This window comes from Vicia villosa, linkage group LG4 (assembly GCF_029867415.1).
Source record: "Vicia villosa cultivar HV-30 ecotype Madison, WI linkage group LG4, Vvil1.0, whole genome shotgun sequence".
In the NCBI taxonomy this organism is placed as follows: domain Eukaryota; kingdom Viridiplantae; phylum Streptophyta; class Magnoliopsida; order Fabales; family Fabaceae; genus Vicia; species Vicia villosa.
Window position 1 is genome coordinate 97,199,623 of NC_081183.1, and position 14,627 is coordinate 97,214,249.

A 14,627-nucleotide genomic window follows, 5' to 3' on the forward strand; every position below is an offset into this window, starting at 1 on the left:
TGTGAGGGAAGACCAAAACACCAACTGAAACACCAACCCTCAAGGATACAACTGGGCCTAAGAACCTTGAGAAGGAGAGGTGTTTTTATTATTATCATATCAATGAGTTTAAACAGGGAATTTGTTGATTTTTTGAGACTTTCTGAAATCAAAGCTTTCACTCGGGCAAGGGAATTCCATTCACACACATGTTTCCTCCTTGAAGGGTTATATGCCTCTAGTCAATCAATTGTTGTACTTTGGCTTTGAAAGCGTTGCAGTCCTCAGTTGAGTGCCCTGCTGATCCAGCGTGATACCCACATTGCATATTAGGGTCATACCCAGGTGGAAACGGATAGGGTGGAGGCTTCAGAGATTTGGGAGTCACCAACATGCTTTGAACTAGATATGGAAGAAGTTTACTGTATGTCGTAGGAATCTGGTCCAAAGGAGCCTTTCTTCGTCCCAAATTACTTTTAGGTGGGCACTGATTCAGATGGCCTTGTTGATGTGGAACACATTGCTTTTGTGGCAAATACTGAGTCGGTTGTTGTTGGATCATCTGGGGTTGTTGATTGATAGTGGTGGCAAAGGCTTGTGGAATATACTGGCCAGGAGAAACTAGGACCATCTGATAGTTAGGAACCTGAACCTGAGGATAAACTGGGACCTCCTCTTCTCCATTCTCTGAAATTGCGTCTGTTTCACTTTTATCTTCTTCTGTGAATTCGGAAACATTAGCAATATCTTGAATCTTACCAACCCTTAAGGCGTTTTCAATTCATTCTCCTACAACAACCAAATTTGAGAATTCGGAGGAATCGCATCCAACCATCATGTTCAGATATGGATCTTTCAAAGTATTCATGAACATGTCTACAAGCTCTCGTTCCAAAAGTGGAGGTTGGACTCTAGAAGCTAATTCTCTCCATCTTTGTGCATTTTCTTTAAAAGACTCATCAACCTCTTGAGTTAAACTTTGGAGTTGTATTCTAGTAGGAGCCATATCACTGTTGTACTTGTAATGCTTGAGAAAAGCCTCTGCTAGTTCATCCCATGTGCGGACATGGATTCGTTCAAGTCGTGTATACCACTCAAGGGATGCCCCACTTAGGCTATCTTGAAAGAAGTGCATTAGAAGCTTATCATTTTCTGCATACGGAGCCATCTTGTTGCAAAATGCCTTGATGTGACTCATCGGACAAGTGGTACCCTTGTATTTCTTAAAACTGGGGACTTTGAATTTAGCGGGAATCTTGATATCAGGCACTAGGCACAAATCAATAGCACTTAAACCGGAGGAGCCTCGACCTTCTAAAGCATTCAATCTTTCTTCCAGGAGATGGAATTTTCTATCATTTTCTTCGATCGGGAACTTGAAGGCTTCAAGTTCAGAATCGTTCTCATGATGTGAATCCTCCTTATTAGGAATTTCCACGAGCACAGGTTTCGATCCCCCATTAGCAACAGTGGTCGGAGTACCATTAGTCAACTTAACAACACTTTGTCTGAGCTCTTCTTGCCCATGAATAACAGCATTGAGAGTCTCCAAGAGTTGGGTCATCCTCTCATCCATATCATCCATGTCCTTACGAAGTGCAGCTTGATTTTGCTCAAGATGGTCCATGATTCTCTTCTGATTAGTCTTTGTATGATACAGATGTAGGGAAGTCAGTTTTGTTGATGAAGCAGAAATTTGTTTGAAAGGGACCCTAATAAGCTTCTGAGAGAACTATGGAATGCATGATGGTATGAATGCAATGTTTCATTTCCAAGGGATCCTAAAGTCATTTCACACACTTTTATTTTCTCCTTTTTTTTGAAATCAAAGCATTTTTTGTATAGAATATCTTTTCTCCTTTTCTATTTCTTTTTTTTTTGGAAATAGACTTTAGGATCCCCCACAAATGAAGTGGATAAAGCAATGATGTTATGTAATGCAAAAGCATGGGATCAAGGTCCATATAATCTTAGTAGCATCCGTGCAATCTCTGGATAACTGATGTAAAACCTCTGCATAGGTCAAATGTCACAGGATCAAAGGTTCGACGCCTTTTTGAATACCAGAATATCAAGCACCATGAGAACAAACCAAATAAAGGTCCGACCTCAAATATGAAGAGCCAAAGGTATGTAGGAGTCAAGGTTTCCTGTCCCACCCCAATCTCACGGGTATGAAGTCTAGACACGGACAGGTGGTCCCTAATGGTCACTAGGGTCTACAGTTCCCATGGGGTACAAAGTGTTTGAGGCAACAAGCGTGCCAGACACAGTGTTCCATGAAAGAACCTCGCCCAGTTGTGGTGCCCCATGTCAAACTCGATCATAGCAAGCGCTACAGGAGTCAACATGAGCATCCACGCTAATCCTATGTGTCACTGGCCTGGGTAGTGGGCCTTTTACCTCACACAAACCCCCCACCTGCAAAACAAAGCAGAAAAAATATGTGGCCCCCACGGGGACCCATAATATAGTCCAGATGCATGCGGAAAGTAAACATGATATGCAAACATATATACAAGATGTAAACATATAAACAGAACAAAGAAACACCCAATAAAACAAACAAACAAAGGCTAGGATCGACTTGCTTAGGTAATCCCCAGCAGAGTCGCCAGCTGTGCACGCTCGCGAAAAATGAACAGAGTCGCCACCAATATATTTATCCCATAAGGGAAAGGAATATCAGGAAACCTAACAAAGGAAGGAACAAAGTCTTGCGACCAGAGAATCAAGGTACGGGAGTCGGTTACGCGAGGGGAAGGTACTAGCACCCCTCGCGCCCATCGTACTCGATGGTGTCCACCTATGTTTGTTTCTATCTAAAGGGTGTGTACTATGTCTATATCTACATGCGAATGGATGCAAAAAGAAATACGGGGAAAAGAAGGAATATTTACAATTGTGCTCGTTCAAGCCCCGCGACTTGATGCCTACGTATCCTTTTCAGGAATCAGAGCGCCGTAGTTCGGCTCCATAGTTTTGTTTGTTTTTGTGTTTTTTAGTTGGGCGGAATTAACGCTCGCGCTCTTGCATGAGGGATCGACCTAGGATGCAATAGAGCGGAGATAACAATGCCCTTAAGAAAGGAGAGAAGAGAGAGAGAGAGTTTGAGTGTTTCGAGGAAATCCCTAAGGCAAGGGAAACTCGAGTTGCTCTTTAGTTTGTGTCTTTTAGAATTTGGGAACTTACGCCCGAATGGTTCCCTAAAGCAAGGGAGATCCAAGCACTCGAATGATTCCCTAAAGCAAGAGAGATTCAAGCTTCCATTCCCTTTTTAATGATTTTCACTTTTTTATTAATGTTTTTTAAAGGGGATTTTATTTGAGTATTTATTAGTGTTTTGATGTTGTAAAAGAAAAAGAATGGAAATGAGGGAGACTAGCCTAAGTATTAGCCTAATTGTTATTGTCTAAGTCTAATGTTAACATGATAAATTCTAAATGGAGCATACAAATGATATTAACAAAATAGGCCTAAAATGTGGCCAAAAGCGAGCAACAATTATCACACAACAATTATACGAAGAGAGGTTTGAAGATTGAGGAAGATGATGATGGAGATGGATGAGAGGTGATGAGAGAATGAAGCTGTGAAGGGGGAGGAAGAAGGTTAATGGTGTGTGTTCAGAATTGTGGAGAGAGTAAGTTCAGAAAATGGTGAAGAAATGGTGAATGGATCGAGAGAGAGAGAATCTGAAGGTGATGATTGGATTATATAGAGGTTGGTGAAGCTGAATTCAGTTAGAAGTTGAAGAACCTGGGCCGTTGGATCGAAGTAGTTGGTTAAAAGAATGGAAGGTGTGGATTGAGTCTGTCAAGAGGTTAGTTATTTCTGTTTTTGATAGTTAGGGAGTTTAGAAATGAGGTTAGTTATAATTCAGAATTCTGTTATATGTTAGTTAGGGTTTGTTGTTTCTGTTTTGGTTGTTAGGTGTGTTAGGAGGTGGTTAGAAACTCTATTTTTCTGTTATGGTCAGTTAGAGTTTTAGGAAAAGTTAGTTATAGGGAGGTTGAAAACAAGTTAGTTAGAAGGAGTGAAAAATTGGTTAGAAGCTTGTAAGACAGTTATGGAATTGGGGAGTTAGTTACAGGGTACGGGTTGACATGGTTAGAATTATTGAGTTATGAATGAATCTCCTGCTTATAGATTGAATGTGTGGTATGCTGCAGGTTGTGTACTGTGTTTGGAATGGCATGTAATGTGTATGGTTTATATGTATGCATCTTTGCTTTGGTTTTGTTCATGTGCAGGGCTATTTTTGGCTGTTGGTGGATGGTGTAACACCCCATTTCTACCCGGAAATTATATATAAAAAAAATTAGAGTTTTCAAAATTTCTCAATAAACAAATGAGGCGTCACATAATTAAACAAAACAAATCACCTCGTCGCATAAAGCGGATACATAGCACCTTTGAAATAGAATAACTTATTTTATTAAAACACAGCAGAATCACTTAAGAATGTATTCAATAAAATATCTTCAGTTAACTTAACATTTTGTCCAACCAAAATGAAACAATTAAATAGCAACATCAATAATAATATAAATCGTTCCCCCCAGAGTGCTACGTATCAGAGCGACAACCGACTCGAGTAACGGCAACTAAATCTTCATACTTGAATACCTGCACGTTGCCAATATAAAGGCAACGGCGAAACAAGAGAAAAGGGTGAGATATCAAATCATATAAGTGGACATATGATAAATTGCATGCTAGGATTCAGACATATAAAATCATCACATCACAAGTATCAATAGCTACTATACACATCATACTTCTACAGTTCATTAATCTCACATACTTTTCATCACACAACAAGTCATAATCATGTAAATAGTATCTTCTAATAAATTTCACATATTCAGGTAAGCACAAAATTCAATAGTATAATACTCAAAAGATTCAATACTATTATCCCAAATATATACATAATCCATCATTATCACATATTCACACGTTTAACCAATTATATATCAAAACATCACCAAGTTTCAATTATCACATCTCATGTACACATGACAATCACATAAATGCATATATTCAAACATCACTTAACCTCAATGTGACTCAATGCAAGACATGTGACTCTATGCATGTGGTACCCAATGTGGACCCAAAGTTCCACCGCTTCCGATTCATATAGAATCTAGCCACGCTTCAGATCCGGACAAGATCAAAGCCACCAAATGTAAACATATAGTTTACCGCTTCCGATTCACTTTAGAATCTAAGCCTCGCTTATGTTTCAAAGCAAACCACCTTTGTTTCAAGGCATCCATGATATGAATGTATGTACAATGTTAATCAAACATATGCAATTAAGATCATCTCTACCATCTTAATATTTAGCATATCACAATAATTCAACTCGATGAATTATCCACCAATTGTACACAACATTCACAACACATACATATCATTCACATATAAAAGGTCAATTAATCAATTACGATTCACAAAAATCCAATTAACACTAGTAACCATACTATCTCATGTTAATTCTCATTTTTGCCAATTATATATGAACATACACATTTAAAATCAAGCAATTAATCATTAAAATTAATGCTATCCAACTACCCACAGAGAATCAATATCAAAACAATATCATTGACATAATAATATATATTTCTCAACATACATATTCAATCAAAACACAATTACGGATAAATTCTCAAAATATCGTAATTTATCGACAAACCAAATAGTTAATCTAATTCCAAATTATTTTCTAATAAATTAAACACATTGAAATTAATTCAACTATTTATTTAATCAACCAATTAATAATCACACTATATTAATTTAATTCACTTCTATTTCTACTCCATTTCCAATTTTCTAGCATTCTATTGCTCAAGACCATTTTTATTAAAAAGAATATCGCGCTAGCTTTCTAACACCTCGAACGGAGACTCAAACGGAGTTACGGTTCAAAAGATATGAATTGTTAAAGTTTCAACGAAAAAGCAAACACCGACATCATACACTAACGACTCTAAACATGTCAAAATTACACTAAACAAATAAAAGTGTGACTCTTAATAACCCAAAACAACTCTAACAACTCTATTGACAACTCTATTAAATTATTATAATTTATTTATAAAGAATATTTAAATCAAACATAATTTCGGTCGATTCGTAAAATATCACAATTTCAACAAAATAACACCACCACGTTAATCTACTAATTAAACTTAGCTACCACGTAAATTTTCATCAAATTCCGGACAACTAATTATACCGTTTAATTCCGCTATTACGGTCGAACGGGAGTGTTTTTTTAAATAAGATTTTGTGTCAAATTGTTCAATGGCACAAGTGTGCCAATTCTAACACAATATACAAAAACTTTCTACGTTAATGATCATAGACTCAACTTGTATATTGTATTATTGTACTTAATACAAAAATAATTAAAACATTGATCATAGCATCCAACACAATCTACTGTGAGCATTGTAAACACTTAATAACATTATAACTTAGAATAAAACAAACAATAATAGTCAACAAACCATACTGGAACAAACAATGAAAATATCACAGTTAGAGCTGCACTATATCATATAAACCTCACAGTTCATTTGAATTACCGCAGTCACACCCCTAAAACATAAACAGCATATACAATATCCAAATACAATAACTAATGATATGATTGCCCTCAATTAATTCAAGACATATTTAAATGAGAGGGAGCATTATACCACAATGGGAGGGCATCTTTTATATATATTTCAATTTCGTTTTCCAACTTTTTCAGCACAGTTTCAACATAAAATTTTCTTCACCCATAAAGATTTATGAACACAGCATTCAAATAACTTAACCGCAAAATTACTTCAAGCAATTGATTAACACAAATAATAGAAACAATTTAAATCCCTAATCCCCAACATACAAGGTTTCATAAGCCCCATTATAGGAAGAGAACCCCACCCTTACCTTATAAATGGAAGCAACTTAATGGGTCTCCAATTGCATCTTCAATTTGACACCATGAGTAGAAATCTCCAAGCTTCTTCTTCTCCTCCTCCAAGACTTGTCTCTTTCTCTTCTAACTTTGTTTTCTCCCAATGACAACACTACACTTCATATCTCTAAAACCCTAATTTTATCATTCTAATTGGGCTTAGTCTTTCACTTCTTTTTCACAAACTAATTTAGGCCCAATAAGAATAATAACTCAAAATAACAATATATCACTTTAAATAATATTCCACCGATATAATAATTCCGACTTATAAATAATATTGTTCTTAATATTATTTTCCGACTTCAATTTAATAATTCCAAATGTGCCCTTAAATAACATCGACAATCCAAATTCGACTAAATGGAATATTTCCGGTCTAATCTTAATTACTCAGAAAATTCCCAAAACTTCAAATATTCTTCCAATAATATTTCTAATACTGAAAATATCAAAACTCTTGATTAAATATCAATCCGCTATCCCGAACTAATACCGACTAAATTATCTCAAAATACAAAAACTTCACTAAACACTCCGAACATCTAGATTAAGCGGATAATCGAATTTTCGGGTGTTACAACTCTCCCCCACTTAGATAATTTTCGTCCTCGAAAATCTACTTGACAACACCGTCGCAACCAAATCTTGTATCCAATTCTCAAATATCCAAATCGCGTTTGGTAACACTTCAATCACCACTTCTTCGGCACAACAACGATTCCACAAGAACACAAACACATTACTATTCTTACAAGATACGCAATAATCTACGATTCGATGCAGCATCCTGGCTCATCGCACTTATTCCAACAGTCTATCAATCCAAACATCAAGATAATTCCACTTCATAGACTTTTGACATATAGTCCTTCATTTCTTACAAGTCGTACAACATCAGTGTCACACAATGCTTCCGCTGCGTAACTCTTATAATTCTTCTTTAATTCACTGCCTTGTTAAAACTTTGTCAACTGTATGGTTCACAAAATTTCAATCCAACACAAAATTTCCTTAATACTCGTCCTCACATTGTTGTTTCACTTATTACTTCCAATCTTTCACCTCGCGACATTCACTTGCACAAAACTCACCGCTCCGAATTGTTCATTTCTTCCGACTCTTACTCAACCACTCCTCTTATCAAGTTACACAAACTGGTGAGCGACTACCTTCGCGATGTAACATCAATACTCTTTCTCTACTATTAAGATAGCAAGACAGATCTATAACATTCAACACGATTTTCGCCTACCATTAACAATGGATTGAGGGTGATCAGTTCCCCAATTTGTCAATTAGTATTCGACAATCATAGTGGAGTATAAACTGTCGTTACTTTATAATAGCGTCATTTCCGAATTCTCACTCAAATCCATTAACACGTCATAATCCGATAATTCACTTTGGATTCTTACCACTCCCACAAATTCCTAATCATAATATCTCGTCGATGAGACACCAACATCCAAACATATTACTAAATCCGCTTCATAGTCACTTAGCATCACACAGTCGTCAACGTCTTTCCATCTTCAAAATTACTGCTATACTCGTACCTCGCAATTTACCTCGTCTCAACCAAAGTCCTCCTCGCTTCCAATTGGTGAAAAAAATCTTCCCATAATCCTTCTTATGATACAATTCATCTCGTTATCTTTCTGACGCTTCAAACGGAGCTCCAATCGGATATTCGGAACTCAAGTTATGAAATTTTAAAGTTTCACAATGATTCTGAATTTTTCTGCGACTTGCTTACGGAGATCCTACTCCGAAATTCACTTTTCTTCGATCAAACACATCCTAAATAGCCTCTAGCATAACTCCTTATAACTCGAGAGATGCATTCTTTCATCGAAATTCCAGTCTTGATATCACGGAGACAATAATTCTTTTTACAAGCTACACGCGTCCTCGAGTTTCCAACTCGAACTCGCGATTCACAACTCCAAGCATCAACCACATCCGACAGTTACTCATGCGAGTCCAACATAAAGCCCACTGCAACTTCATTACTCTATCACTTTTCAAACATCGGCATCTCACGCAAAGGTTACTCGCACTGATAACTTCACAGTCCTCCACCGTGTTGAACATTGCAGCTCACTAAATGCTGCTTCCCAAAATCATTCTTAACTTCACGTCACCTTCGAATTCGGGTAATATCCAAAACTCTCAACAACACTTGCATCGTCGCTTATCGACAGCAAACCAGACTTCCTCTTACAACAAAAACCTCTTCGAGAAGCAAAACTTCTCCCCCACTTGAAATCAAACCAATTCCTGCAACAAAACAAACAAGTACGGACAGTGTTTCACACACGTGTCGTGTACTAAAGACTAAAACACTGCCAGCATTCAACTGTCGCACAACTCAACAGACTCGACAATTGGCCGGACGGACCGACCTGCTCTGATACCACTATTGTAACACCCCATTTCTACCCGGAAATTATATATAAAAAAAATTAGAGTTTTCAAAATTTCTCAATAAACAAATGAGGCGTCACATAATTAAACAAAACAAATCACCTCGTCGCATAAAGCGGATACATAGCACCTTTGAAATAGAATAACTTATTTTATTAAAACACAGCAGAATCACTTAAGAATGTATTCAATAAAATATCTTCAGTTAACTTAACATTTTGTCCAACCAAAATGAAACAATTAAATAGCAACATCAATAATAATATAAATCGTTCCCCCCAGAGTGCTACGTATCAGAGCGACAACCGACTCGAGTAACGGCAACTAAATCTTCATACTTGAATACCTGCACGTTGCCAATATAAAGGCAACGGCGAAACAAGAGAAAAGGGTGAGATATCAAATCATATAAGTGGACATATGATAAATTGCATGCTAGGATTCAGACATATAAAATCATCACATCACAAGTATCAATAGCTACTATACACATCATACTTCTACAGTTCATTAATCTCACATACTTTTCATCACACAACAAGTCATAATCATGTAAATAGTATCTTCTAATAAATTTCACATATTCAGGTAAGCACAAAATTCAATAGTATAATACTCAAAAGATTCAATACTATTATCCCAAATATATACATAATCCATCATTATCACATATTCACACGTTTAACCAATTATATATCAAAACATCACCAAGTTTCAATTATCACATCTCATGTACACATGACAATCACATAAATGCATATATTCAAACATCACTTAACCTCAATGTGACTCAATGCAAGACATGTGACTCTATGCATGTGGTACCCAATGTGGACCCAAAGTTCCACCGCTTCCGATTCATATAGAATCTAGCCACGCTTCAGATCCGGACAAGATCAAAGCCACCAAATGTAAACATATAGTTTACCGCTTCCGATTCACTTTAGAATCTAAGCCTCGCTTATGTTTCAAAGCAAACCACCTTTGTTTCAAGGCATCCATGATATGAATGTATGTACAATGTTAATCAAACATATGCAATTAAGATCATCTCTACCATCTTAATATTTAGCATATCACAATAATTCAACTCGATGAATTATCCACCAATTGTACACAACATTCACAACACATACATATCATTCACATATAAAAGGTCAATTAATCAATTACGATTCACAAAAATCCAATTAACACTAGTAACCATACTATCTCATGTTAATTCTCATTTTTGCCAATTATATATGAACATACACATTTAAAATCAAGCAATTAATCATTAAAATTAATGCTATCCAACTACCCACAGAGAATCAATATCAAAACAATATCATTGACATAATAATATATATTTCTCAACATTCATATTCAATTAAAACACAATTACGGATAAATTCTCAAAATATCGTAATTTATCGACAAACCAAATAGTTAATCTAATTCCAAATTATTTTCTAATAAATTAAACACATTGAAATTAATTCAACTATTTATTTAATCAACCAATTAATAATCACACTATATTAATTTAATTCACTTCTATTTCTACTCCATTTCCAATTTTCTAGCATTCTATTGCTCAAGACCATTTTTATTAAAAAGAATATCGCGCTAGCTTTCTAACACCTCGAACGGAGACTCAAACGGAGTTACGGTTCAAAAGATATGAATTGTTAAAGTTTCAACGAAAAAGCAAACACCGACATCATACACTAACGACTCTAAACATGTCAAAATTACACTAAACAAATAAAAGTGTGACTCTTAATAACCCAAAACAACTCTAACAACTCTATTGACAACTCTATTAAATTATTATAATTTATTTATAAAGAATATTTAAATCAAACATAATTTCGGTCGATTCGTAAAATATCACAATTTCAACAAAATAACACCACCACGTTAATCTACTAATTAAACTTAGCTACCACGTAAATTTTCATCAAATTCCGGACAACTAATTATACCGTTTAATTCCGCTATTACGGTCGAACGGGAGTGTTTTTTTAAATAAGATTTTGTGTCAAATTGTTCAATGGCACAAGTGTGCCAATTCTAACACAATATACAAAAACTTTCTACGTTAATGATCATAGACTCAACTTGTATATTGTATTATTGTACTTAATACAAAAATAATTAAAACATTGATCATAGCATCCAACACAATCTACTGTGAGCATTGTAAACACTTAATAACATTATAACTTAGAATAAAACAAACAATAATAGTCAACAAACCATACTGGAACAAACAATGAAAATATCACAGTTAGAGCTGCACTATATCATATAAACCTCACAGTTCATTTGAATTACCGCAGTCACACCCCTAAAACATAAACAGCATATACAATATCCAAATACAATAACTAATGATATGATTGCCCTCAATTAATTCAAGACATATTTAAATGAGAGGGAGCATTATACCACAATGGGAGGGCATCTTTTATATATATTTCAATTTCGTTTTCCAACTTTTTCAGCACAGTTTCAACATAAAATTTTCTTCACCCATAAAGATTTATGAACACAGCATTCAAATAACTTAACCGCAAAATTACTTCAAGCAATTGATTAACACAAATAATAGAAACAATTTAAATCCCTAATCCCCAACATACAAGGTTTCATAAGCCCCATTATAGGAAGAGAACCCCACCCTTACCTTATAAATGGAAGCAACTTAATGGGTCTCCAATTGCATCTTCAATTTGACACCATGAGTAGAAATCTCCAAGCTTCTTCTTCTCCTCCTCCAAGACTTGTCTCTTTCTCTTCTAACTTTGTTTTCTCCCAATGACAACACTACACTTCATATCTCTAAAACCCTAATTTTATCATTCTAATTGGGCTTAGTCTTTCACTTCTTTTTCACAAACTAATTTAGGCCCAATAAGAATAATAACTCAAAATAACAATATATCACTTTAAATAATATTCCACCGATATAATAATTCCGACTTATAAATAATATTGTTCTTAATATTATTTTCCGACTTCAATTTAATAATTCCAAATGTGCCCTTAAATAACATCGACAATCCAAATTCGACTAAATGGAATATTTCCGGTCTAATCTTAATTACTCAGAAAATTCCCAAAACTTCAAATATTCTTCCAATAATATTTCTAATACTGAAAATATCAAAACTCTTGATTAAATATCAATCCGCTATCCCGAACTAATACCGACTAAATTATCTCAAAATACAAAAACTTCACTAAACACTCCGAACATCTAGATTAAGCGGATAATCGAATTTTCGGGTGTTACAGATGGGGCTGAAATTGAAGTTAGTTATGGAAGTTACAGTCAAAAAACCGAAACTGTTGATGAAGGTATGAATTCTGTTATGGAAATTAGTGTGAGCTGGGGTTGATTCATGGTATGAATAAAATCCACATGGAATTTGAACATGCATTCGAAGCTGAACCTACAATGACTTCTCTGTTTTTTTGTTGATTTCTTGAGTAGTATGAATATGAATACCAGTGCATTGCGTTGATCTTGAGTGTATGCTATGTTTATTTTTTCATTGTATTTTGATGGTGAATGTATGGTATGTCCTTTGATATGCTGAATGTTTATGTACTGTTTCTTTTCTGATCCTGCAGGTCCATGGCTTAGTTTCCACCGTAGGCTTTGGCCAAGTGGTCTTGGAAACAAAATCTCCAAAGTAGATGCCTCCGTTTATTTTCATATGAGAAAATCATGGTGAAGATAAAGATCCAGAGAAGAAAGGCAATTGGGTTTAAGAAGTAAACAGTCAAGGTCAAAGGTCAATGGTTCTGTCAACATAGTCAATGGTCAACTGTTGATTTTTTCTGTATAGTCATTTTGTAGCATATATTTTTGTAATGGGTATTGATTTTGAAAGGATACTTGTGATGGACTTAAATGAATTTTGGATGAAGTTATGTACTTATGTGTGTAGCTCGATGAAGCTTGCTTGGACACTTATATGCTATTTTTGTGTAATTTCCTCTGAGGTAACGTACTGTAACAAATGGATCTCATGAGGGAATGGATTTCATTGCCATGGAATAGTGAATGAATATTGTAAAGAAATTCTCTTTTATTCCTTTTTCTCTAACTTGCGTCAATTGGAAGTTCAAATCTTTTCATCTCACGTTCAATCTTGCCATACCCAAATGAATCAATAACATCCATGAGATATAAATGAGAACAGGCTTGAGGTGGACTTTGGTCAAAAGTCAACCTCCCATGGTTGACTTTGTCCAAAAAGTCAAAGTTAAGACCAATAACCTTCCAACTTGGTACGATGCTCTAGTATTTACATGCAACCTCCGATTCTTGCTTGACTAAAGGTAGAGACTTATATCACAAACGAATCAGTTGAAATCCCTCGAATGTTGAATGGAATCTAATTGAACCCTTGATCTTTGAATCCTTGAGGAGATCATATGCATTTAGTGCTTTTGAAAAATCTTGATGAAGATGTCATTGTGGCTTGATCACTCTGGATGAAGAGGAGAACCTAAAAACCCTAGGGAACCCTAGTCCTTCAGAATCCTTGATCTCTTGTCAGATTATTGATTAATGAATGCATGAATTATGTTAATGTCCTAATGGAAGGTATGTACATGGATGCGAAGTCTAAGCCAGACAGAAATAAGTTAGGGGTAGGACAAATTTGGGGTATGACAGGAGCGTTTTGGTTAGTCTTCTCTAAGACATTTCTTCCCAAGCCTTGTTTAAAGCCTAATCTGCTTTACATCAGTCATTGATATACCCTGTTCAGGAATCTCTTTAGGTAGTCTTATGAAAGACATTGCTTCATCTCCTCAAATACAATTCGAACTAAGATTCGCAAACATCAAAAGGGCTAAACAAATTCAGTGGGTGATAAGGAGATAAGATGTGGGAGTTATCCTACACACATACTCATTGGCATACATGCCACATTTACATGCGTAAACATTCATACATCTACATTATACAAACAACAGGATCACATGCATACACATGATGCATATGCATTTACAAAAACAATCTTCTACACAGGTAAACTTGTCCGAACTAGGGCAAGTGACTCCTATTGGTGCAGGTTAGTTTGTCAGAACTATGACAAATGATCCTATTGGTGCAGGTGAGTTTTCTAGAACTATAGAAAGTGATCCTTTTGGGTTACACAAACTACGGAAAATTATTAGAACTATAGCAACTGGGGTTCACAAACGGCGAAAGCATGCTAACACTATA